Below are 26,262 nucleotides of genomic sequence, written 5' to 3'. Positions count from 1 at the left end.
AATAACGAACCCAAAGCAATTAAGGAAATGGGAATAGGAACATACATATCAATAATTACCTTAAATGTAAATGGACTAAATGCTCCCACCAAAAGACACAGAGTGGCTGAATGGATACAAAAACAAGACCCATATATATGCTGTCTACAAGAGACCCACTTCAGACCTAGAGACACATACAGATTGAAAGTAAAGGGATGGAAAAAGATATTCCATGCAAATGGAAATCAAAAGAAAGCTGGAGTAGCAATTCTTATATCAGACAAAATAGACTTTAAAATAAAGACTATTAGAAGAGACAAGGAAGGACACTACATAACGATAAAGGGATCAATCCAAGAAGAAGATATAACAATTGTAAATATTTATGCACCCAACATAGGAGCACCTCAATACATAAGGCAAATACTAACAGCCATAAAAGGGGAAATCGACAGTAACACACTCATAGTAGGGGACTTTAACACCCCACTTTCACCAATGGACAGATCATCCAAAATGAAAATAAATAAGGAAACACAAGCTTTAAATGATACATTAAACGAGATGGACTTAGTTGATATTTATAGGACATTCCATCCAAAAACAACAGAATACACATTTTTCTCAAGTGCTCATGGAACATTCTCCAGGATAGATCATATCTTGGGTCACAAATCAAGCCTCGGTAATTTTAAGAAAATTGAAATTGTATCAAGTATCTTCTCCGACCACAATGCTATGAGACTAGACATCAATTACAGGAAAAGATGTGTAAAAAATACAAACACATGGAGGCTAAACAATACACTACTCAATAACGAAGTGATCACTGAAGAAATCAAAGAGGAAATTAAAAAATACCTAGAAACAAATGACAATGGAGACACGACGACCCAAAACCTATGGGACGCAGCAAAAGCAGTTCTAAGGGGGAAGTTTATAGCAATACAATCCCACCTTAAGAAACAGGAAGCATTTCGAGTAAACAACCTGACCCTGCACCTAAAGCAATTAGAGAAAGAAGAACAAAAATACCCCAAAGCTAGCAGAAGGAAAGAAATCATAAAGATCAGATCAGAAATAAATGAAAAAGAAATGAAGGAAACGATAGCAAAGATCAACCAAACTAAAAGCTGGTTCTTTGAGAAGATAAACAAAATTGACAAACCATTAGCCAGACTCATCAAGAAAAAAAGGGAGAAGACTCAAATCAATAGAATTAGAAATGAAAAAGGAGAAGTAACAACTGACACTGCAGAAATACAAAAGATTATGAGAGATTACTATAAGCAACTCTATTCCAATAAAATGGACAACCTGGAAGAAATGGACACATTCTTAGAAATGCACAACCTGCCAAGACTGACTCAGGAAGAAATAGAAAATATGAATAGACCAATCACAAGCACTGAAATTGAAACTGTGATTAAAAATCTTCCATCAAACAAAAGCCCAGGACCAGATGGCTTCACAGGTGAATTCTATCAAACATTTAGAGAAGAGCTAACACCTATCCTTCTCAAACTCTTCCAAAATATAGCAGAGGGAGGAACACTCCCAAACTCATTCTACGAGGCCGACATCACCTTGATACCAAAACCAGGCAAGGATGTCACAAAGAAAGAAAACTACAGGCCAATATCACTGATGAACATAGATGCAAAAATCCTCAACAAAATACTAGCAAACAGAATCCAACGGCACATTAAAAGGATCATACACCATGATCAAGTGGGGTTTATCCCAGGAATGCAAGGATTCTTCAATATACGCAAATCAATCAATGTAATACACCATATTAACAAGTTGAAGGAGAAAAACCATATGATCATCTCAATAGATGCAGAGAAAGCTTTCGACAAAATTCAACACCCATTTATGATAAAAACCCTGCAGAAAGTAGGTATAGAGGGATCTTTCCTCAACATAATAAAGGCCATATATGACAAACCCACAGCCAACATTGTCCTCAATGGTGAAAAACTGAAACCATTTCCACTAAGATCAGGAACAAGACAAGGCTGCCCACTCTCACCACTCTTATTCAACATAGTTTTGGAAGTTTTAGCCACAGCAATCAGAGAAGAAAAGGAAATAAAAGGAATCCAAATTGGAAAAGAAGAAGTAAAGCTGTCACTGTTTGCAGATGACATGATACTATACATAGAGAATCCTAAAGATGCTACCGAAAAACTACTAGAGCTAATCAATGAATTTGGTAAAGTAGCAGGATACAAAATTAATGTACAGAAATCTCTGGCATTCCTATACACTAATGATGAAAAATCTGAAAATGAAATCAAGAAAACACTCCCATTTACCATCGCAACAAAAAGAATAAAATATCTAGGAATAAACCTACCTAAGGAGACAAAAGACCTGTATGCAGAAAACTATAAGACACTGATGAAAGAAATTAAAGATGATACAAATAGATGGAGAGATATACCATGCTCCTGGATTGGAAGAATCAATATTGTGAAAATGACTCTACTACCGAAAGCAATCTACAGATTCAATGCAATCCCTATCAAACTACCAATGGCATTTTTCACAGAACTAGAACAAAAAATTTCAAAATTTGTTTGGAAAAACAAAAGGCCCCGAATAGCTAAAGCAATCTTGAGAACGAAAAACGGAGCTGGAGGAATCAGGCTCCCTGACTTCAGACTATACTACAAAGCTACAGTAATTAAGACAGTCTGGTACTGGCATAAAAACAGAAAGATAGATCAGTGGATCAGGATAGAAAGCCCAGAGATAAACCCACGCACATATGGCCAACTTATCTTTGATAAAGGAGGCAGGAATGTACAGTGGAGAAAGGACAGCCTCTTCAATAAGTGGTGCTGGGAAAACTGGACAGGGACATGTAAAAGTTTGAGATTAGATCATTCCCTAGCACCATACACAAAAATAAGCTCAAAATGGATTAAAGACTTAAATGTAAGGCCAGAAACTATCAAACTCTTAGAGGAAAACATAGGTAGAACACTCTATGACATAAATCACAGCAAGATCCTTTTGGACCCACCTCCTAGAGAAATGGAAATAAAAACAAAGATAAACAAATGGGACCTAATGAAACTTCAAAGCTTTTGCACAGCAAAGGAAACCATAAAGAAGACCAAAAGACAACCCTCAGAATGGGAGAAAATATTTGCAAATGAAGCAACTGACAAAGGATTAATCTCCAAAATTTATAAACAGCTCATGCAGCTCAATAGCAAAAAAACAGACAACCCAATCCAAAAATGGGCAGAAGACTTAAATAGGCATTTCTCCAAAGAAGATATACAGACTGCCAACAAACACATGAAAGAATGCTCAACATCATTAATCATTAGAGAAATGCAAATCAAAACTACAATGAGATATCATCTCACACCAGTCAGAATGGCCATCATCAAGGAATCTAGAAACAATAAATGCTGGAGAGGGTGTGGAGAAAAGGGAACACTCTTGCACTGCTGGTGGGAATGTGAATTGGTACAGCCACTATGGAGAACGGTATGGAGGTTCCTTAAAAAACTACAAATAGAACTACCATATGACCCAGCAATCCCACTACTGGGCATATACCCTGAGAAAACCATAATTCAAAAAGAGACATGTACCAAAATGTTCATTGCAGCTCTATTCACAATAGCCCGGAGCTGGAAACAACCTAAGTGTCCATCATCGGATGAATGGATAAAGAAGATGTGGCACATATATACAATGGAATATTACTCAGCCATAAAAAGAAACGAAACTGAGCTATTTGTAATGAGGTGGATAGACCTAGAGTCTGTCATACAGAGTGAAGTTAGTCAGAAAGAGAAAGACAAATACCGTATGCTAACACATATATACGGAATTTAAAAAAAAAATGTCATGAAGAACCTAGGGGCAAAACGAGAATAAAGACACAGACCTACTTGAGAATGGACTTGAGGATATGGGGAGGGGGAAGGGTAAGCTGTGACAAAGCGAAAGAGAGGCATGGACATATATACAGTACCAAACGTAAGGTAGATAGATAGTGGGAAGCAGCCGCAGAGCACAGGGAGATCAGCTCGGTGCTTTGTGACCGCCTGGAGGGGTGGGATGGGGAGGGTGGGAGGGAGGGAGATGCATGAGGGAAGGGATGTGGGAACAGATGTATATGTATGACTGATTCACTTTGTTATAAAGCAGAAACTAATTAAAAAAAAAAAAAAGAAAAAAAAAAAAAAAAAAAATAAAATGAGTATGTAAATAATAGCTGTTTAGAATAAAAATAGCTTAAATTAAAAATTGAATACTCATTGATTTTCTACTTCTAATCATCTAAATTGAAAGAGACATCCATTGTACTCTTCAGAATCTTGTGAAAATTCTACCTAAGAAAACAAATACTTACTGAGCATCTAGTATGTGACAGGCACTATATTCTAAGCAGTGCAGTTAACATTTATGTACTGAAGCAACAAAGGTTACCCGCCTTCTGTATACAGTGTGTCATATTAGATGCTGTGGGATATTAGAAAAGTATAGACTTCCGGGGAAGATGGCGGAAGAGTAAGACACGGAGATCACCTTCCTCCCCACAGATACACCAGAAATACAGCTACACGTGGAACAACTCCTACAGAACACCTACTGAACGCTGGCAGAAGACCTCAGACTTTCCAAAAGGCAAGAAACTCCCCACGTACCTGGGTAGGGCAAAAGAAAAAAGAATAAACAGAGACAAAAGGATAGGGACGGGACCTGCACCAGTGGGAGGGAGCCGTGAAGGAGGAAAGGTTTCCACACACTAGGAAGCCTCTTCATGGGCGGAGACTGTGGGTGGCGGAGGAGAGCGCAGCCACAGGGGTGCGGAGTGCAAAGCGGAGAGATTTCTGCACAGAGGGTCGGTGCCGACCGGCACTCATCAGCCCGAGAGGATTGTCTGCTCGCCCGCCGGGGCGGGCGGGGCTGGGAGCTGAGGCTCGGGCTTCGGTCAGAGCGCAGGGAGAGGACTGGGGTTGGCAGCGTGAACACAGCCTGAAGGGGCTAGTGTGCCACAGCTAGCTGGGAGGAAGTCCGGGAAAAAGTCTGGACCTGCCGAAGAGGCAAGAGACTTTTTCTTCCCTCTTTGTTTCTTGGTGCGTGAGGAGAGGGCATTAAGAGCGCTGCTTAAAGGAGCTCCAGAAACGGGCACGAGGTGCGGCTGAAAGCGCAGACCCCAGAGACGGGCGTGGGACGCTGGGGCTGCTGCTGCCACCGCCAAGAGGCCTGTGTGCAAGCGCAGGTCACTGTCCACATCCCCCTTCCGGGAGCCTGTGCAGCCCGTCACTGCCGGGGTCCCGGGATCCAGGGACGGCTACCCCGGGAGAGCGCACGGCAGGCCTCGGGCTGGTGCAACATCACGCCGGCCTCTGCCGCAGTAGGCTCACCCTGCACTCCGGGCCCCTCCCTCCCCCCCGGCCTGAGTGAGCCACAGCCCCCTAAGCGGCTGCTCCTTTAACCCTGTCCTGTCTGAGCGAAGAACAAATGCCCTCCGGTGACCTACACACAGAGGCGGGGCCAAATCCAAAGCTGAGACCCAGGAGCTGTGAGAACAAAGAAGAGAAAGGGAAATCTCTCCCAGCAGCCTCAGAAGCAGCAGATTAAAGCTCCACAGTCAACTTGATGTACCCTGCATCTGTGGAATATAAGAATAGACAATGAATCATCCCAAATTGAGGAGGTTCCTGGTGCTGCAGCCAGAAGTCAGTGCTGTGCCTCTGAGGTGGGAGAGCCAAATTCAGGACACTGGTCCACAAGAGACCTCCCAGCTCCACATAATATCAAACAGCGAAAATCTTCCAGAGATCTCCATCTCAACACCAGCACCCAGCTTCACTCAACGACCAGCAAGCTACAGTGCTGGACACCCTATGCCAAACAACTAGCAAAACAGGAACACAACCCCACCCATTAGCAGAGAGGCTGCCTAAAATCATAAAAAGTGCACAGACACCCCAAAACACATCACCAGATGTGGATCTGCCCCCCAGAAACACAAGATCCATCTTCATCCACCAGAACACAGGCACTAGTCCCCTCCACCAGGAAGCCTACACAACCCACTTAACCTACCTTAGCCACTGGGGACAGACACCAAAAAAACAAAAAAAGGGAACTACGAACCTGCAGCCTGCAAAAAGGAGACCCAGACACAGTAAGATAAGCAAAATGAGAAGACAGAAAAACACACAGCAGGAGAAGAATCAAGATAAAAACCCACCAGACTTAACAAATGAAGAGGAGATAGGCAGTCTACCTGAAAAAGAATTCAGAATAATGATAGTAAAGATGATCCAAAATCTTGGAAATAGAATAGACAAAATGCAAGAAACAGTTAACGAGGACCTAGAAGAACTAAAGATGAATCAAGCAACGATTGGAAACACAATAAATGAAATTAAAAATACTCTAGATGGGATCAATAGCAGAATAACTGAGGCAGAAGAACCGATAAGTGACATGGAAGATAAAATAGTGGAAATAACTACTGCAGAGCAGAAGGAAAAAAAAAGAATGAAAAGAACTGAGGACAGTCTCAGAGACCTCTGAGACAACATTCAATGCACCAACATTCGAATTATAGGGGTTCCAGAAGAAGAAGAGAAAAAGAAAGGGACTGAGAAAACATTTGAAGAGATTATAGTTGAAAACTTCCCTAATATGGGAAAGGAAATAGTCAAGTCCAGGGGGCACAGAGAGTCCCATACAGGATAAATCCCAGGAGAAATACTCCAAGACACATACTAACCACACTGTCAAAAATTAAATACAAAGAGAACATATTAAAAGCAGCAAGGGAAAAACAACAAATAACACACAAGGGAATCCCCATAAGGTTAACATCTGATCTTTCAGCAGAAACTCTGCAAGCCAGAAGGGACTGGCAGGACATATTTAAAGTGATGAAGGAGAAGAACCTGCAATCAAGATTACTCTACCCAGCAAGGATCTCATTCAGATTTGATGGAGAAATTAAAACGTTTACAGACAAGCAAAAGCTGAGAGAGTTCAGCACCACCAAACCAGCTTTACAACAAATGCTAAAGGAACTTCTCTAGGCAAGAAACACAACAGAAGGAAAAGACCTACAGTAATGAACCCAAAACAATTAAGAAAATGGGAATAGGATCATACATATCGATAATTACCTTAAATGTAAATGGACTAAATGCTCCACCAAAAGACACAGATTGGCTGAATGGATACAAAAACAAGACCCATATATATGCTGTCTACAAGAGACCCACTTCAGAACTAGAGACACATACAGACTGAAAGTAAGGGGATGGAAAAAGATATTCCATGCAAATGGAAACCAAAAGAAAGCTGGAGTAGCAATTCTCATATCAGACAAAATAGATTTTAAAATAAAGACCACTAGAAGAGACAAAGAAGGACACTACATAATGATCAAGGGATCGATCCAAGAAGAAGATATAACAATTGTAAATATTTATGCACCCAACATAGGAGCACCTCAATACATAAGGCAAATGCTAACAGCCATAAAAGGGGAAATCAACAGTAACACATTCATAGAAGGGGACTTTAACACCCCACTTTCACCAATGGACAGATCATCCCAAATGAAAATAAATAAGGAAACACAAGCTTTAAATGATACATTAAACAAGATGGACTTAATTGATATTTATAGGACATTCCATCCAAAAACAACAGAATACACATTTTTCTCAAGTGCTCATGGAACATTCTCCAGGATAGATCATATCTTGGGTCACAAATCAAGCCTTGGTAAATTAAAGAAAATGGAAATTGTATCAAGTATCTTTTCTGACCACAACGCTATGAGACTAGATATCAATTACAGGAAAAGATCTGTAAAAAATACAAACACATGGAGGCTAAACAATACACTACTTAATAACGAAGTGATCACTGAAGAAATCAAAGAGAAAATAAAAAAAATACCTAGAAACAAATGACAATGGAGACACAACGACCCAAAATCTTTGGGATGCAGCAAAAGCAGTTCTAAGAGGAAAGTTTATAGCAATACAATCCCACCTTAAGAAACAGGAAACATCTCGAATAAACAAGCTGACCTTGCACCTAAAGCAATTAGAGAAAGAAGGACAAAAACACCCCAAAGTTAGCAGAAGGAAGGAAATCATAAAAATCAGATCAGAAATAAATGAAAAAGAAATGAAGAAAACAATCGCAAAGATCAATACAACTAAAAGCTGGTTCTTTGAGAAGATAAACAAAATTGATAAACCATTAGCCAGACTCATCAAGAAAAAAAGGGAGAAGACTCAAATCAATAGAATTAGAAATAAAAAAGGAGAAGTAACAACTGAAACTGCAGAAATACAAAAGATCATGAGAGATTACTACAAGCAACTCTATGCCAATAAAATAGACAACCTGGAAGAAATGGACAAATTCTTTGAAATGCACAACCTGCCAAGACTGAATCAGGAAGAAATAGAAAATATGAACAGACCAATCAGAAGCACTGAAATTGAAACTGTGATAAAAAATCTTCCAACAAACAAAAGCCCAGGACCAGATGGCTTCACAGGCGAATTCTATCAAACATTTAGAGAAGAGCTAACACCTATCCTTCTCAACCTCTTCCAAAATATAGCAGAGGGAGGAACACTCCCAAACTCATTCTATGAGGCCACCATCACCTTGATACTAAAACCAGACAAGGATGCCACAAAGAAAGAAGACAACAGGCCAGTATCACTGATTAACATAGATGGAAAAATCCTCAACAAAATACTAGCAAACAGAATCCAACAGCACATTAAAAGGATCATACACCATGATCAAGTGGGGTTTATTCCAGGAATGCAAGGATTCTTCAATATATGCAAATCAATCAATGTGATACACCATATTAACAAATTGAAGTAGAAAAGCCATATGATCATCTCAATAGATGCAGAGAAAGCTTTCGACAAAATTCAACACCCATTTATGATTAAAAAAAACCCTGCAGAAAGTAGGCATAGAGGGAACTCTCTTCAACATAATAAAGGCCATATATGACAAACCCACAGCCATCATCATCCTCAATGGTGAAAAACTGAAACCATTTCCAATAAGATCAGCAACAAGACAAGGTTGCCCACTCTCACCACTCTTATTCCACATAGTTTTGGAAGTTTTAGCCACAGCAGAGAAGAAAAGGAAATAAAAGGAATCTAAATCAGAAAAGAAGAAGTAAAGCTGTCCCTGTTTGCAGATGACATGATACTATACATAGAGAATCCTAAAGATGCTACCAGAAAACTACTAGAGCTAATCAATGAATTTGTTAAAGTAGCAGGATACATAATTAATGCACAGAAATCTCTGGCATTCCTATATACTAATGATGAAAAATCTGAAAGTGAAATCAAGAAAACACTCCCATTTACCATTGCAACAAAAAGAATAAAATATCTAGGAATAAACCTACCTAAGGAGACAAAAGACCTGTATGCAGAAAATTATAAGACACTGATGAAAGAAATTAAAGATGATACAAATAGATGGAGAGATATACCATGTTCTTGGATTGGAAGAATCAACATTGTGAAAATGACTCTACTACCCAAAGCAGTCTATAGATTCAATGCAATCCCTATCAAACCACCAGTGGCATTTTTCACAGAATTAGAACAAAAAATTTCACAATTTGTATGGAAACACAAAAGGCCCCGAATAGCCAATGCAATCTTGAGAAAAAAAAATGGAGCTGGAGGAATCAGGCTCCCTGACTTCAGACTATACTACAAAGCTACAGTAATCAAGACAATATGGTACTGGCACAAAAACAGAAAGATAGATCAATGGAACAGGATAGAAAGCTCAGAGATAAACCCACTCACATATGGTTACCTTATCTTTGATAAAAGAGGCAGCAATGTACAGTGGAGAAAGGACAGCCTCTTCAATAAGTGGTGCTGGGAAAACTGGACAGGGACATGTAAAAGTATGAGATTAGATCACTCCCTAAAACCATACACAAAAAGAAGGTCAAAATGGATTTAAGACCTAAATGTAAGGCCAGAAACTATCAAACTCTTAGAGGAAAACATAGGCAGAACACTCTATGACATAAATCACAGCAAGATTCTTTTTGACCCACCTCCTAGAGAAATGGAAATAAAGACAAAAATAAACACATAGGACTTAATGAAACTCAACATCTTTTGCACAGCAAAGGATACCATAAACAAGACCAAAAGACAACCCTCAGAATGGGAGAAAATATTTGCAAATGAAGCAACTGACAAAGGATAAATCTCCAAAATTTATAAGCAGCTCATGCAGCTCAATAACAAAAAAACAAACAACCCAATCCAAAAATGGGCAGAAGACCTAAATAGACATTTCTCCACAGAAGATATACAGACTGCCAACAAACACATGAAAGAATGCTCAACATCTTTAATCATTAGAGAAATGCAAATCAAAACTACAATGAGATATCATCTCACCCCAGTCAGAATGGCCATCATCAAAAAACCTAGAAACAATAAATGCTGGAGAGGGTGTGGAAAAAAGGGAACACTCTTGCACTGCTGGTGGGAATGTGAATTGGTACAGCCACTATGGAGAACAGTATGGAGGTTCCTTAAAAAACTAAAAATAGAACTACCATATGACCCAGCAATCCCACTACTGGGCATATACCCTGAGAAAACCATAATTCAAAAAGAGTCATGTACCAAAATGTTCATAACAGCCCTATTTACAATAGCCCAGAGATGGAAACAACCTAAGTGTCCATCATCAGATGAATGGATAAAGAAGATGTGGCACATATATACAATGGAATATTACTCAGCCATAAAAAGAAATGAAATTGAGCTATTTGTAATGGGGTGGATAGACCTAGAGTCTGTCATACAGAGTGAAGTAAGTCAGAAAGAGAAAGACAAATACCATATGCTGACACATATATATGGAATTTAAGAAGAAAAAAAAATGTCATGAAGAACATAGGGGTAAGACAGGAATAAAGACACAGACCTACTAGAGAATGGACTTGAGGATATGGGGAGGGGGAAGGGTAAGCTGTGACAAAGCGAAAGAGAGGCATGGACATATATACACTACCAAAGGTAAGGTAGATAGCTAGTGGGAAGCAGCTGCATAGCACAGGGAGATCAGCTCAGTGCTTTGTGACCGCCTGGAGGGATGGGATAGGGAGGGTGGGAGGGAGACGCAAGAGGGAGGGGATATGGGAACATATGTATATGTATAACTGATTCATTTTGTTATAAAGCAGAAACTAACACACTATTGTTAAGCAATTATACTCCAATAAAGATGTAAAATAAATAAATAAATAATAAAAACAGCAACAACACAAAAATTCAGGGACATACATCTTTAAGGCTCTTTTTCGACTTTGGGGTTATACAAGTAATACATATTAATTGCAATAAATGTAAGTAATCAAATTAGGCAAATATAAGTACTCAAATGTAAGAAAAAATTAAATCACCTGTTAAAAAAAAAAAGAAAAGTTTAGGAAAAATATTCCTTAATTTCAAGGGAAGTTTCAGTTAGTTACTCAGGAGAGACAAGATTTAATATAGACTAAGAAGTTATCAGGATCATCACCAATTAGAATTGGTCCTGGAAAGTTCTTTGATAAGGGAACCTTAAACTGGCTTTGAAAGGCAGAAGGCTGGAGAGGAGGCACAGAGGTAAGATGAATGTTGCCGGTGAGAAAGAGAATGGCCAACTGAAACCCAAGGCCACTGGGAAGTGTTGAGAGATGGCTTATATAGATTTTGTGACACTGAGATCTTCTTAGAGCAGGATGGTGAAGTGGATATAGTTCGGGCTATAGAAACACACCAGTTTAAATCCTGGCTCTACTACTCAAAACCTAATAACTGAGCATCAGGAAACTGTTTAACCTCTTTAAGCCTCAAATGTCTAATCTGTAAAATGGAGATAATAATATTATCTACCCTATGGCATTACTGTAAAGATGAAATGAGACAATCTGTTACAAATTGATATGCCAATTTGGCTGTTTACAATTGTTAGATTTTTTTGGTAAACAATGGTTTACAACAATTAAAGATAGATGGGCGTTGTTAATCTACTCTTCAAGAATCTTACTTCTGTAAGAATATTTTGACCAAAGCAAGTTTCAGGCTAAATTCTGTCACTTGTATAAATATTTATTTTATTATCAAATAGGTCCCAAACAGCCAGACATTCTGTTCCTGGATAGGTCCCTTCAAATATGAATGAACTACATCATGGTGTATTTTCCTAATGTCTGTTTCCCCAAATAGAATGTCAATTCCATGGAGGCAGATGTTTTTGTGTATATTATTTATTACTGTATCCCCAATACCTAGAGGACTGCAAGGCACATAGTAGTGTCCACTAAATATTAGGTAAAATCAATGAATAAATTAATGAATAAAGGAATTTATCACCCTCAAGATACAGAATAAAGGTGACATAATACATGTATATGTATGTATATACTGATATATATATATAAAAGTAAACTGCAGATAAGATAGTATGTAAAGCACCTGGAATATTTGTGTACTTTTCTTCGTCCTTCTGACACAAATTCATTGTGCATGTCATTCTCTACAACTTCTAGTACAAAGCTTGAACAAATTGGATGCCAGTTATATTAAATTAGATTAAATAGACATCCTTATGCATTTGTGTTCCTCATCCATAAATTGGAGATAATAATTCTCATTCTATTTACTTTCTTGGGCTGTTGTGACATTTGAAACAATGACTGTGACAAAAATGTTTGAAGTGCTATAACATAAGCCTATATTTGCAAAGTGAGAGCCACAAAATGTCTACATCAAAATCCTCTGGAATGTTTTGAAAACGTTGAGTCATGGGACCCATCTCAAGATTTGCTAGTTCATAGCATGGCAAATATACTTGGACATTTGCATTTTAATGAAATCTCCAGGTGATTATTTTTCACTGTTTTATTTTTTTAAGACTTTATGTTCATTTTTTTCATCCCTACTCATCTCAAAAGCACACTTAAATTTAAAACGTTGCACTAACAGACAAGAAAAGAGGTGGTAGTGACGATAGCAATGATGATGATGACAAGTTGAATGACAACAATGAGTAGACCAAGAGTCCTATGGGAGAAAGAAAGGACATTGACTTTTTGCTCATCATTGTAAGCCTGGCACCTAGGGTAGTGACTGTCCCACAATCAGTGCTCAATAAATGGCTGTTGAATGAATGATGTTGATGGTTGTGATGCTGTCTTTCAAACTCTCTCTGTGACACCCAACTCAGAGAAGGTGGGACTTGCTCCTTGAGATAAAAGATGCAGGTCAAGCATGAGAATTTCTGTCTGTGTCTTTCCAAAAGGAAGACAAAGACACTTGCACTTTCTTCCCCTCCCATTTAAACAATGTCTACAAGGTGGGAGAAGGTATATAAACATATAGGTTGTGTTTGCACACCCAGCTCTCAGTTGATAATGGTCACCTTTCCTGCCTTATGAAAACTGCCAGACTCTTGTCAAAGTTCTCTTGTCCCCAGAATGCAATATTCATTAACCCTTCCCTGAGCTGAGGAGGGTGCCCCGGTGCCTCGCCCTATATTATTGACCTTTGGCTATCTCCTTCCAATCTTTTCCCACAGCAGTTCAGAAGGGGCAATGAGGAGTTCCTTGAAAATTTGTGCATAAAGCTAACTGCTTGAAGAGGTAGCTGATTGAAGGTAGGCTTTATTTATTTCATTACCCCATAAAAGAATGAAGTGATTCAAGAAACTGTTGTGGTTTACAAAAAGGAAAAAAAAAAGAAAGGAAACAGGTATGAATGTGTTGATTATTACAAAGACATTTCAGCCTCCCTTTCAACACACACACACAGACACACGTTGCTGTCTGTCAACTTCCAGTGCACAGCAGCTGGAGGGGTCCTTGGGCTTGGCTTTAGGTAAAATTTCTAACTCATTACCCAAATGAGAGGTCTGTGAAGCCACCTGTTCTCTTGTGTTAAGTCTTCCCCAGCAGACAGCACTGGACCAGAGAGCAGAGAAGTGATTGGGAACAAAAGAGATAAATTCTGGGCCCTGGAGGTGGAATGGACTTCTTGATTGCTATTACCACCTGTCAAACCTACTGTTTTCCTGTTAGTTCAGATCATCAGGGCTTCCCATGTCTCTTATCTAAACAAACTTGGAAGATAACATGTTTCAAATGGGAGGAGAAAGTGTACAGAACATCCCCAAATTGTTTGTATGTCTATAACTGGTTTGTGTGTCTATAACTTGCCAGGCATTCCTATCATGAGTTGTTAGCAGGGCCCTGGCCTTGTACTTCACAGAGTTGGGTAAGCCTGGCTCAATTCTCAACCTCATGGTCCACGGAAGTCTAATGTCCTTCCTTGAATTTTACTAATTCCCAGGGGCTTACCCTCTCATGGTTACCCTCCACCTGAAACTTCTTTCTGTTCTGCCCTAAGTCAAAGCAGTTATAGGAATTGCCTTTATCTGTTTCTATAAAAAATACACTCACACTAAGAATATATAAATTTAGAACTCGCTCCTAAAGATTTGGAAGTTCCAGGGAAGTTCACATAACTAAACTTGCTGCCTTCTGCTATTCACTGGCCTCTTTTTTTCTCCATCCAATCTTTGCTGCTTCTTCCTTCCAAGATTGGGCCTGTTGGCACCACATCTTCTTCTATAATGTGAGGAAGGAAGTTAGCTATCCACAGCTCCTGCCACCATGCAATCGTATGGATGTCCAGAGCAGCAACACACTAATGTGAGTTCTTCATCCATCTCCTTGGAAGGCTGCCTTGGTTATCAACAATAGCATTCTTTTCTTTGTTATGATTTATGTGTTTGCTTCCTACCCCTTGTGACAATGCTGAAAGTGAGATGAAAAGACTGAATCAAAGGGGTGGAGTTATTTGTCCTAATGCATGTTACTGATAAATAACAGAACTAAGATTTGAATTCAACTTTTTTTGATTCTGAAGCCCATGTTGTTTCTATCTGCCAAATCACATCCAAGGCCCACAGAGGAGCCAGGGAGATGATGAGGAAAGATTTACTAGAGGTAAAAATTACGTTTCCCATTCTTGGCAGGACCTAACACCACTGACTAATAGACAAAGCCATGCAAGATGATCTTTATAAAGAGGAGACGTATATCTAAGATAGCTTTGTCTCTCTACCTTTCTGTATTAGTCTTGTACTGCTGCTATAACAAGTTACCACGAGTTTAGTGGCTTAACGTAATAAATATTTATTGTCTTAAAGTTCTGGGGGGTCAGACTTCCAAAATGGGTTTCACTGGGCTGAAATCAAGGTGTCAGCAAAATTGCATTTCTTCTGGAGGCTCTACAGGAGCATCTGCTTCCCTGTTCTTTTCAGCCTTTAGTGGCTGCCTGCATTCCTGGGCTCCAGGAATTTTCCATCTTCAAAGCTAGCCATCGTATAGCTCCAACTACTGACCCTGTTGCCACATCTCCTCTGACTCCAACCCTCCTGTCTCCTTCTTATAAGGGTATCTATTGTGATTACAGTGGGCACATCTGGTTAACCCAGGACAATCTCCTCATCTCAAAATCCTTAACTTAATTAAGTCTGTGAAGCCTTTTACCATGTAAGGTGACATACTCATACAGACCAGTGCTACAAAGGAAGTAAATGGTGATGTCTCGGGAGGTGGCCAAAGTTAGAGTGAGTGGTTAGGGAAAGTTTCTTGGAATTTCTACTAAGAAGAAGCCTAAAGGATGACAAAGTTCTAGAGGAAGGGTTTTCTGGGGATTATACGAGTGTATTAAAGGCATTTTGTGGGTGACAAAAACTCCCCTGTAGGAGGCAGGTCCACACAAATGAATAGGGCCATCCTCTGGTGCCACATGACTCTCTGAGTTATGCTTCCCTCACAGAGGCACTGAGAAGCAAAATGATGAAGCTAGACATTTCTTACTGTCTAGCCTCCTAGCCTCTCATAAGCCCAGCAAATGAGGTACAACTTTAGGTTATTAGCAAGGGTATTTGTTTTCTATTGCTGTGTAACAAATTACCACAAACACAGCAGCTTAAAACAACATCAACTTATGCTGCACAGTTCTGTAGGTTAAGAGTTCAGGCAGAGCTCAACTGGGTTCTCTGCTCAGTATATCACAAGGATGAAATCAAGGTAGCAGCTGAGGCTGTAATCTCCTCTAGAGCAAGGGGTCCCATTCAAGCTCACATGGTTATTGGCAGAATTCAGCTGGTGTCGGACCGAGGCCCCCGTTATATTGCTGGGTGTGGTCCAGAGACCATTCCCAGTTCCTAGAGACCACTTCAGTTCCTTGCCATGTGGCTCCTTCTATAGGCCCTCTCACACTTTATCTCTGACTTCAGGAAGGACCTGGTCCCTTTAAGGGCTCACCTGATTAGGTCAGGCCCACTTGGGTAACCTTCCTTTTGGTTAACTCAAAGTCCACTGATTAGTTACCTAATCACAAGAGTGGTACCCCATCCTATACAAGGTTCTGGCTGCACTTAAGAGGAGGAGATTATAAAGGGCCCATACATGATGGGGTAGGAATCTTGGAAGAATCTTAGAATCTTGCCTCCTACAACCAATGAGTATTCAGGCTGACCTGAAAGACTAGCCTCATGTTTATCTGGATGGTGAGATCAGGTTTTGCTGTATCAGTTTTCCTCAAGGTGAAGCCCTTTATGGTACAGACTGCCTGCGAGTGTTAGTTACACTAGGCATATATGCTCATAAAGACTAACACTAATTGTTTCCCATATGCTAGAAATCATCTTAAGAGCCCTAAATATATATATTAACTCATATAATCTTTACAACAACCCTATTAAAATATTGAACATAGCTCTATTTTACAGACGAGAAAACTGAGAAAGTCATCTGAGGAAAGATAAGTAATTTACCCAAGTTCACATAATTAGTAAGTGGCAGCAGTAGGTTAACCCTGCAGCATATTGTTGTGGGATATTAGATCTCAGAAAAACTGCACAATCTCAAATTTTACGAAAACCCACCAAAGCGGCATCTCTAATAACTCCTTGGCACTAGTAACTAGTTATAGATGCTTTCAGTGATGAAAGTCCAAACAAGATGAAGTTTGAATAGCAAAATTACTCTTTCTGTATATGGAGAAAAGTTAATTTCCTTGTATTTTCTTGAATAAATCATTATATTATGTTTTTATATAACAACTCTCAGCCTCTTGAGTGTTTCTTAAATACTTCAGCAACTTTGCCACTAAAAGCAAATGAAGTTTTTAAGAACTCTCCTTTACTCAAAAATATTAGATAAGAGAGCAAAAAACAAACAAAAAATAATATAAAAGCATTTATAAGGGTCTCCAAAAATAAACTCTTTTTAGGCAGAATGGGTGTACATTACTAATATTACAATCATTCCACCAAACAGCAGGATTAAAAGGTTCTTCTACTGATTTGAGTTCCAAGCTCTTAAAGACACATATTTCTGTTAAGATGCTACTCAAACTTCAGAAAGTGGTCATGTAATGATTTATCTTTAGATAAGAGACAGAAGGAAATGATGTTCTTTCAAATTTTGGTTTAGTATCTGTTTATCTAACCACTAAATTGTGTTTTATTTTCTCACTGGAAAGAGAAAAGAGGCAGCTGATCTCATTAAATTATTAAAAGATAATTTTATTTAAATGAAGAGAGCAATGACTCACTTATTAATTATACATTCATGGCCAGAATCTACTTTCTCCTATCTTTGACTTGGAATTTGCGTCTTTTGACCTTTTACTAGTCTACCATGGCACAATGGTTTACCACGTGCCTTTCCTATTGTGCTACCAAATTTTGATCTGTACGTTAAATTTCTTTTAGTTTGTCTTAAAGATATCTTCTGCAACAGTGATGTCCTTCAGGAGAACATTGAGGTTACATGGTGTGAAGCTTGCACAACAGTAAGAGGTAAGATGAATGGCAGCAGATAAAGCCAGCTCCCAAAGGAAAAGTGCATTTTTATTAGAACATACCATAAATTTCACTGGCAAGTTTATAAGATGCATGGTCAGGTCTACACAAACCTGTTTTTCTGAAGGGTGACCAACTATCCATAAGGCAATAAGTGTCAATGCTTTTTATGGACCTTGCGAGACCCATATTACATGGGTTATTGTGCTATAATTATTGATAGCTTATTTAGTGTTATTTTGTGTCCTGTATTATTATGATTTACCTCAATAAAATCTTTTCTAATTTTTAAGTAGTAACTGCTCATCCTAAGTTTCTGAAACTTGCTTAAAACAAAAAGCAAAAAACTTGTACTCACGTTTTAGTTCCTTCAAGCATGATGCCAATATTTTACGATTCTTTCTTGGACCATGGTTTGTCTACCTGTAAAATAAAAGAATTGAGTTAGATTGTAGAGTCCATCTACAGAGACTTTTGGAAATTGAGGGAGTACATTGTGAGTGGGGACCCAAGTTTCCTACCCTCATTTTAATCAGAGGAGTCTGGCCTTATCTTTTTTATATTGCTGGCTTTTAGACTCTTTTACAATGTTTTCATTTGTAAGTAACAGAAAATTCCACTCACACTGGCTTAAGTATAAAATATAATCTCTTTATTTACATAGCTAAAAGTCTATGGTCAGTTGGCTTGAGGTACAGCTTGATCAAGCAGGTTAACTGTATTTACCTTAGAGGTTCATTTCTTTGTGTTGCTCAGAGATCTGCCTCCTGTGCCAGCTTTGGCCTCAGGCTAGAATTGCTAATGGCAGAAGCTGGGTTAGGGTCAATCCCATATAATATACATGGAGTAAGGGTGTTTTCTCCAAGAAAATTAAGGTGTATTTTATCAAGAAGGAGGCAAAGTAGGAATAACAGATGCCTACCTCAGGGTCCCTTTAAGATATTGTCTGAAAAAGGGTTTCCATTGTTAAAAACAAGTTTGAAATCTCTAGAGAAGACCATTCCTAAGACCTCTCCAGATCTGCTTTTCTCTGATTCTACTTTTCTCTCATTTAACTCAGTGTCAAACTTCCCAGAATATTCTAGATCCACAGCTGATCTCACTAAAGTTCAGAATGGGTTAATAGCTTAAAGCAGAAAGTGTTGGGTATTACTAATAATGTCTCATATGTTCTCACAGAAGTCCTGGTAGCACATCCTACAATTTGCATTAACCCAGAGGCCAATGTGTAATTATTTAAATGAGAATTTTCTTCTTAAAAGACGAATGATTCCCTGAGGGTTGATACTCATAGCCGATTGCCATTTGATGAGTGGAGCTGGTTATTGCCTTAAGTCAAAGTTTAGTACAGGTAACACTGAAGGAAAAGAAAATCTTCTGCTTATTACAAAAGGACCTGGAAGGCCTGAGCATTCTGTCCACCCAAGCCTGGCTCCTGAAATAATCTCTCTCCTTGCCTGCTGGGGGATAAGCCAATGCCATCCTTATCACCATGACATCAAGTGGGGTTTAAGAGCTAATTCTACCCTTGGAAGCTTGAAGACTCAGCTCCAGAGGCAAGTGCTGTGAAATCAAACATCTGAACCACAGAGAAGGCAATCAATATGTATATACCAGGTATATGTGCTCTGTGTAAGGTTATAGTGAAGAGAGCCAGGTCAGGGAGTCCAGTGAGCTACTTTTAAGAAATACTGCAAATTCGCTGCTTTCTTTCAAGACCCTAGGCTTTTCATTATGGTGTTACCTTTGTCTGTAAGCCTTCTTCTCCTTCCTTCATCCCCCAGGCCCCGCTCAGAAGTCATCCTCTCTCAATAGGCCATCAATGGAGATGACGGTTTCTTTCTAAAGATTCCTAGAGTAACTCCTAATGCAGCACTTACTGCTAATGGCTCCCTTGGTCTTCTGCTTCCCTCATTGGGGTAAAATTATAACCTTCAGTTTTCTCATCCAGAAAATGGGAGGATAGTAATCCTTCATCAGGGTGACAGTAAGGATAAATGAGCAAAAGCTTTAGAAGTGCTTCACTGGTGTCTGATTTCAGTAAATACTCAACATATTCAGGTTGTAAATATAAACCTGATAAGGTTAAAAATGAAGATAAAGCGTTTGTGACAAGAGCAAGAGTGAAGTGTTGACTCAGCTTTTGAAGCAGCCATGTACCTAGCTGTTACTGGAGGAGCAGATTTCTTAGTAGTTCAATAAACCATCAGTTTAGCCGTGTCACTGATCAGTAACCACCTGGGATTAACACTGCCTTGCAGACAGATTCCAGCCTTCCCCAGGCCTGCTCCATATCTATTGACGATCTGCCTTGCTCATGGGTAATAGTTTCTTTGAAATATGGCATTCTACACAGAGGAAAAAACATCGTTTCTTCTTTGAGCATGTTGAAGCAGGGTTTGGATGGCCATCACCCAGGGATAGGCTGTAGAGGATCCCTGTGATGGTGGCAACCATTGGCTGAAACATCCAATGTCTTGAATTTCTGATGATAGGGCCCTGGATGACATGATTTTTCTTTCTTCTTCAAAAATGCTTTTGATTTATCTATACTGCTTAGATGAGTTGCTTCATCCTAGTTCCTCAAGTTTCCTACCTGTATGGGTGGGGATATAAATTCTAGTCTCTATTTTATTTCCCCATCAAGAGATGATAACACATGAGGAAATAATAGAAGATTTGTGTTGTCAAATCCTTGGAAGCACCATTGAAAATCAATCTAAGATTTTACTCTAGGATATGAATGATTCAGATGCCTAAAGCAGTACATATATTCCAGACACATAAATATATCTGCGCTTTTCTCCAGAAAATACCAAATTCTTGTAGGAACCACAATGAATCATTTCAACCGTTTTGGGGGGTCTTCGGACCACAGTCTGACACAGTCAAAAATGAAAACTTTTTTTTCCCTTAGATTCCATATATATGTGTTAGCATACGGTATTTGTTTTTCTCTTTCTGACTTACTTCACTCTGTATGACAGACTCTGGGTCCATCCACCTCACTACAAATATCTCAATTTTGTTTCTTTTTATGGCTGAGTAATATTCCATTGTATATATGTGCCACATATATGGAATCTAAGAAAAAAAAAAAAAGGTCATGAAGAACCTAGGGGTAAGATGGGAATAAAGACACAGACCTACTAGAGAATGGACTTGAGGATACGGGGAGGGGGAAGGGTAAGCTGGGACGAAGTGAGAGAATGGCATGGACATATATACACTACCAAATGTAAAATAGATAGCTAGTGGGAAGCAGCCGCATAGCACAGGGAGATCAGCTTGGTGCTTTGCGACCACCTAGAGGGGTGGGATAGGGAGGGTGGGAGAGAGGGAGACGCAAGAGGGAAGAGATATGGGAACTTATGTATAACTGATTCACTTTGTTATACAGCAGAAACTAACACACCATTGTAAAGCAATTATACTCCAATTAAGATGTTCAAAAAATGAAAACTAAGAAAAAATTCTGTTTCTTTCCTTTTTCTCTTTTTTTACAACCAAGAGGGAAGCTGGTGACTCAAAGGAAATTTACGTAAAACTTTGAACGCTGCTTCTGACGTTCAGCTGCGCTGGATTCCCTCCAACTATGGAACTTTCAACAGTATCTGTTCCCTGATGATGCAAGTTCCCACCTGTCGACTGGGCAGACTTAACTTTTACCTGTTTCAACACCTTTGCTTCTCTAACCATGGTACCAAAGTAGAAACAAAGGCTAATGACTGTGCTTGTTTCTTGGCAATGTAATGGATGGGATTTAAAGTTAATGTACTCTTTCTTTTCCTGCCTGGTGTAGGAAGCCAGAATACTAAGCTTTCACTGCTTTGCTCCTTGGGAGTGAACCCCATTTGGGCTCTGCTTAAACAAGGAAGAAAGGGTTAGAACAGGGAAGTACAGCGGTCAGAGTTTAAATTATTGCTCTGTGTGTTCTGGCTGTTATGACTATGCATGGCTGTGTCTCCATTTTCTCATCTGTAGGGAGGGGATAATAAGATAGACCTCCCAGGGCTGTCTGTGAGATTCAAATAAGACCATTATTTAAAGTCTTCTTTGTATATTAGGCACTCAATAATCATTAGCTTGTTTGCTTCCTCATTCCAAGTCTATCCTGTTGATAGAAGGGGGTATGATCAGCCACAGTTAAGTGAATAGGAGCCTGCGTAATATAATTTCACAAGTACAGAGCCAACCCTGGGAAAAACTGGTGAGCCACTGACATATGTCTTCAGGTTGGCCACTCCTGTTCCTGTACCCTTTGCTTCCTTGTTCAGGTCAGTTCTTCTTACCTAGGGCACCTAGATTCCTCACGTGTCTTTCTCCTTCCTTTTATCGATCTTTATCTCTAGAATATATCCAATGAATTCATTCCAAATGAAGGTGCAAAGTACTGGTAAAGCTCAATATATATTTGAGGATGGAGATTTAATCCCCAAACTAATGAACTACTTACTGAGGGATGTTGGGCAACGGACAGGTCAATGGTTGATTTCCACATCTGTGTTTCTTACTTATTTCCAAATATGTACAGAGCTCCTCCTCAGTGCCAGGTTGTGGAGGTTTGGAATACATGGCTGGCTGAGACATGACCATTGCTGTCAAGGGCCTCCCAGTTTTGTGGGACACAGCCATGTAATTATAAATAATAATAATAACAACAACAACTATAATAGCAAACATTCATAGAACACCTACCGTCTGCCGGGTGCTGTTCTATGTGTTTTATATATATTAATTCATTTACTCTTGCAACAATCCTATTTGTTGGTAACTATTATCAGCTGCAGTTTCAAGTAAGCAAGCTGAGGCTCAGAGGGGTTAAATATCCTACCCAAGTCACAGAGCTAGCCAATGTGGTCTAGCCCTGGAGTTTTTGTTGTTGACCACTTACTGCCTCCTCATACACAGGACAGTGTGATGCCTACTTCCTGGATTCTGCTGTGAGAAGTAATCAGTAATGCAGACAAAGGCTAAGAAGAGTCTCTTTGAGAAAGCAAAGGGAACAGAAAAAATTATAAACGTCCATCGGTAGTAGAATGCTTAAGTTAATCATGGTATATCTAGATGATGAAATCCCTGCAACTGTTAAAAAGATAAGAAGACAATTCTAAACCTCAAGAGAAAAAAGGAAGGTACAAACCAGCTTAGAGCTTTATTCTAAATTTGTAAAAAGTATGCTTGTGTATACATAAATATTTCTCTGTGTCAGATAGTGGATGAGGCACTTTTGAGCAGCACAAATACAACAGAGTCCTAGAGGAACTGTTGTTTAGGAAGAGTTTTCAGTTTAGGAAATGACATTTCAAGAATGGATTTTCAGGCAACATTAGAGGCCATGAATGGGGCAGTTGTGCCCAAGTGATCCGGGCTCTGCTGGGGCACCGGGAAGGGGTCTGGGAAACAGTCACAGAGAGCAACAGCCTTGCCTCTTTGCCTCTAGAACTTCACCTCCCAAGGACAGACTGATTTGCTCTGTTCACTTTTGCCTCTTGAAGAGGGAATGATGGAGAGTCAAAGCACATCTGTCTCTCTCCAAACCCCCAGAGGCTACGAGCAAGTCCATCTCTGACCCCTACTCCCACGTTCCCATCCCGGAGGCCCGGTACCTTCCAATCCTCTCCCAGTGTCCCCTGCAATGCATCATTTTAATCCAGGAGCTCCTCTGGTCTCTGGAATGGTTAGTGAGTTGAAGCTCAAACCCTGGTTTCTGACTCCACACTTTCTTTAGCTGGGCTTCTCTCCAGAGCTGCAGCTGGGTGTTTGGCCCTCAAATGAATGGCTCCTGTTCTCCAAGATACCATGAAACTAGCCCTTCCCAAAGAGTAAAGAAGAATCATCACTTCTGTTGACTGCATGTGACAGGCATGGTCCCTGCATTATCTCCTCTCCTTATAACAATGATATGATGTAGAACTTTTGATCCTTATTTTAAAGGAGGAGAAAGCCTAGCTCTGAGCAGGTGATGGAGGGTCTGCTGAGGTCTTATGGATGGTTATGACTGCGGTGCCTAAAACAGTTCTTGGCATACAGACTCCACTTGTAGGTGTAATTTTTGACACTCACAGGTAGTAAGTGGCAGGTTCGAGACCATAGTCCCTGTCAATATGATCCTGAAGCCTTTTCTCTTTCTGCCATGCCAAGCCTGGGCTCTCTCACCTGCCATGCCAAGCCTGGGCTCTCTCACCCGCCACAGTGTTCTTTCCGTGGATATCCTTCTTTCCTGGCTGCTGTTACTTTGGGGGCAGCGATCAGTGCATTTACCCTGACCATTCCTCCAACTATCGGTACTTCATGATGGCTTCTAGATCAAAGGGTGGGGGAGCGTGCCCAGGTGGAGTGTGGGAGCTCTCTGGACGTTTGCAGGAATACTGTTTCATAGGGTGCACCTGGAGAGTAATCTTTCCTTCCTTTTCCCTGCCCCTTAGAAGCCTATCAAACAACCCCAGGCCTTTGCTTTCTCCTTTTTATCTCTCTCTGGAACACAGTTGGGACTTGTGCAACTGCAGGGTTCTTTACTGTGGGAACAATAATCTCATTTCAATCATTCCCAATCAGTTCAGATTGGGAATGAGTCACCCAAAAGTATTCCATAGTTTGGGTGGTAGGAGTGGGGAGGGGGAAGGAATTTACCCCACCCTACCTCCTAAAAAAGAACAGCATGTGATGTACTCAGAGGAGTTGAATCTTTTTTTCTTTTCTTTCCTTTTCTTTTTTTTTTAAGTGTTCCTCCTCCTTGTGAGGAAGGTCTCTAAGATCATGGAGAGAATGTGGCAGGTAATAGATACTGCTTTAGGTTCTTTCTGGGTATGGTATCAGCAGCATGTGTTAGAGGAAGTAGACGTTTGGAGATCTGCTGTCAGGACAGGAGATTCTGAGACAGGAGTCAGGTCACCTCTCTGGGTCCCTGTAAGGGGCAAGTTGGATTAGATGTCGATGATATCCTGTAAGGCTCCTTCATTCACTGAGCACCTTTTAGGGTTAAAGAAACTAGTGTTGAGGGTCTATCAAGATCCTTCTTGTTTCTTGTCTGAGTTCAGAGCCATTTGAGAGAAGGACACGGAAGTTACTAGGCAGAGGGTGATTAGCACGTCACTGAGATTGTAAACACTCCTGAGGGTGTAAAGCCAAACTTGCAGCACAGAGGACCAGTGGAGACTATGTGCTCTCTGCTGTCAGATACACCCCCAGGGAATGGAAGCAGGAGAGGAATTTTGCCAACAAGTTCAACTCATTCTCCCAAAAGGCCCAGTAGCTAAATTACTCCCCCTTCCAGTGGGGGGTGAGAGAGAGTCGAAAGAGGCCTTAGGGTTTAGAGTACATTCCGCCCCATGGAAACCAGAAAACGTAGGAATAATTGTGTGGTTGAGCCAGTAGACACTCTCCACACATCTGTCATCACCTACATTTCCCAGGCTCCCTTGCTGTTAGATTGGGGCCATGCGACTTTGGCCAATGGACTTAAGTGGAAGTCATGTGTATTACTTGTGAGTTGAATCAGTTAAAGCCTTCCTCTGTCCCTCTCATTCTCTGCCTTGGCGACCCTAGAGGCTGTATGTTCTAGATGGCATGCCTGTAAGACGAAGGAAAGCTGTCCAAACTGAAATAGACTTTGTGTGAATGCGAAAGAACCTTTAGTTTTCAAAGCCACTGAGATTCAGAGAGTTATCTTTTACCACAGCAGAGCCTGTCCTATCCTGACTAAGATAATGCTCCTCCCCAAACATCAGGGACTGGATACACTGTGAAAACAAAGCAGACATGATCTATGTACTCATGGAGCATTTAGTCTAGTGGGGAAGATAGAAAACAAACAGGAAAAAATAAATAAATAGTTGTGAGCTGTGGTAAAGGCTGTGAAGGAAATGCAGAATAATTGGCAGGGTACAAATTTAAGTTTGATGGTCAGAGTAGGCATCCCTGAAAAGGTGACCCTTTAGCAAATCTAAAATGGAACACTTCAATACAAAGTAATAGATCTTTTACATAATAATCTCTTGCCGCTGAAGTTCTAGTATACATGTCTTTCATGGTGGGAGCCCCTTCCTCTTTTTGGATGATATATTTGCTAGTACATAGATGCCAAGTATTGCTTCAGCCCATTGCTACTGGCTAAGACAATGTTATCTTCCTTTTCCTGTTGTGGTTTTCCAAAAATAAGGTTTTGATTTTTATTTGATAGACAGGTACTTGTAATAATATTAAGTATGCATTTCCATACTACATCAAAACCCCTTCTCAACAATATTCAGTTACCTTCCCCTCACCCTCATCCTGTGTGATATGTCCTTCCTGGTTGAAAATTACTGATCCAGAGTGTGACTTTGAAATCTC

This window comes from Mesoplodon bidens (genome assembly GCF_964165515.1).
Source record: "Mesoplodon bidens genome assembly, chromosome: 16".
In the NCBI taxonomy this organism is placed as follows: domain Eukaryota; kingdom Metazoa; phylum Chordata; class Mammalia; order Artiodactyla; family Ziphiidae; genus Mesoplodon; species Mesoplodon bidens.
This window is presented reverse-complemented; position numbering follows the sequence as displayed.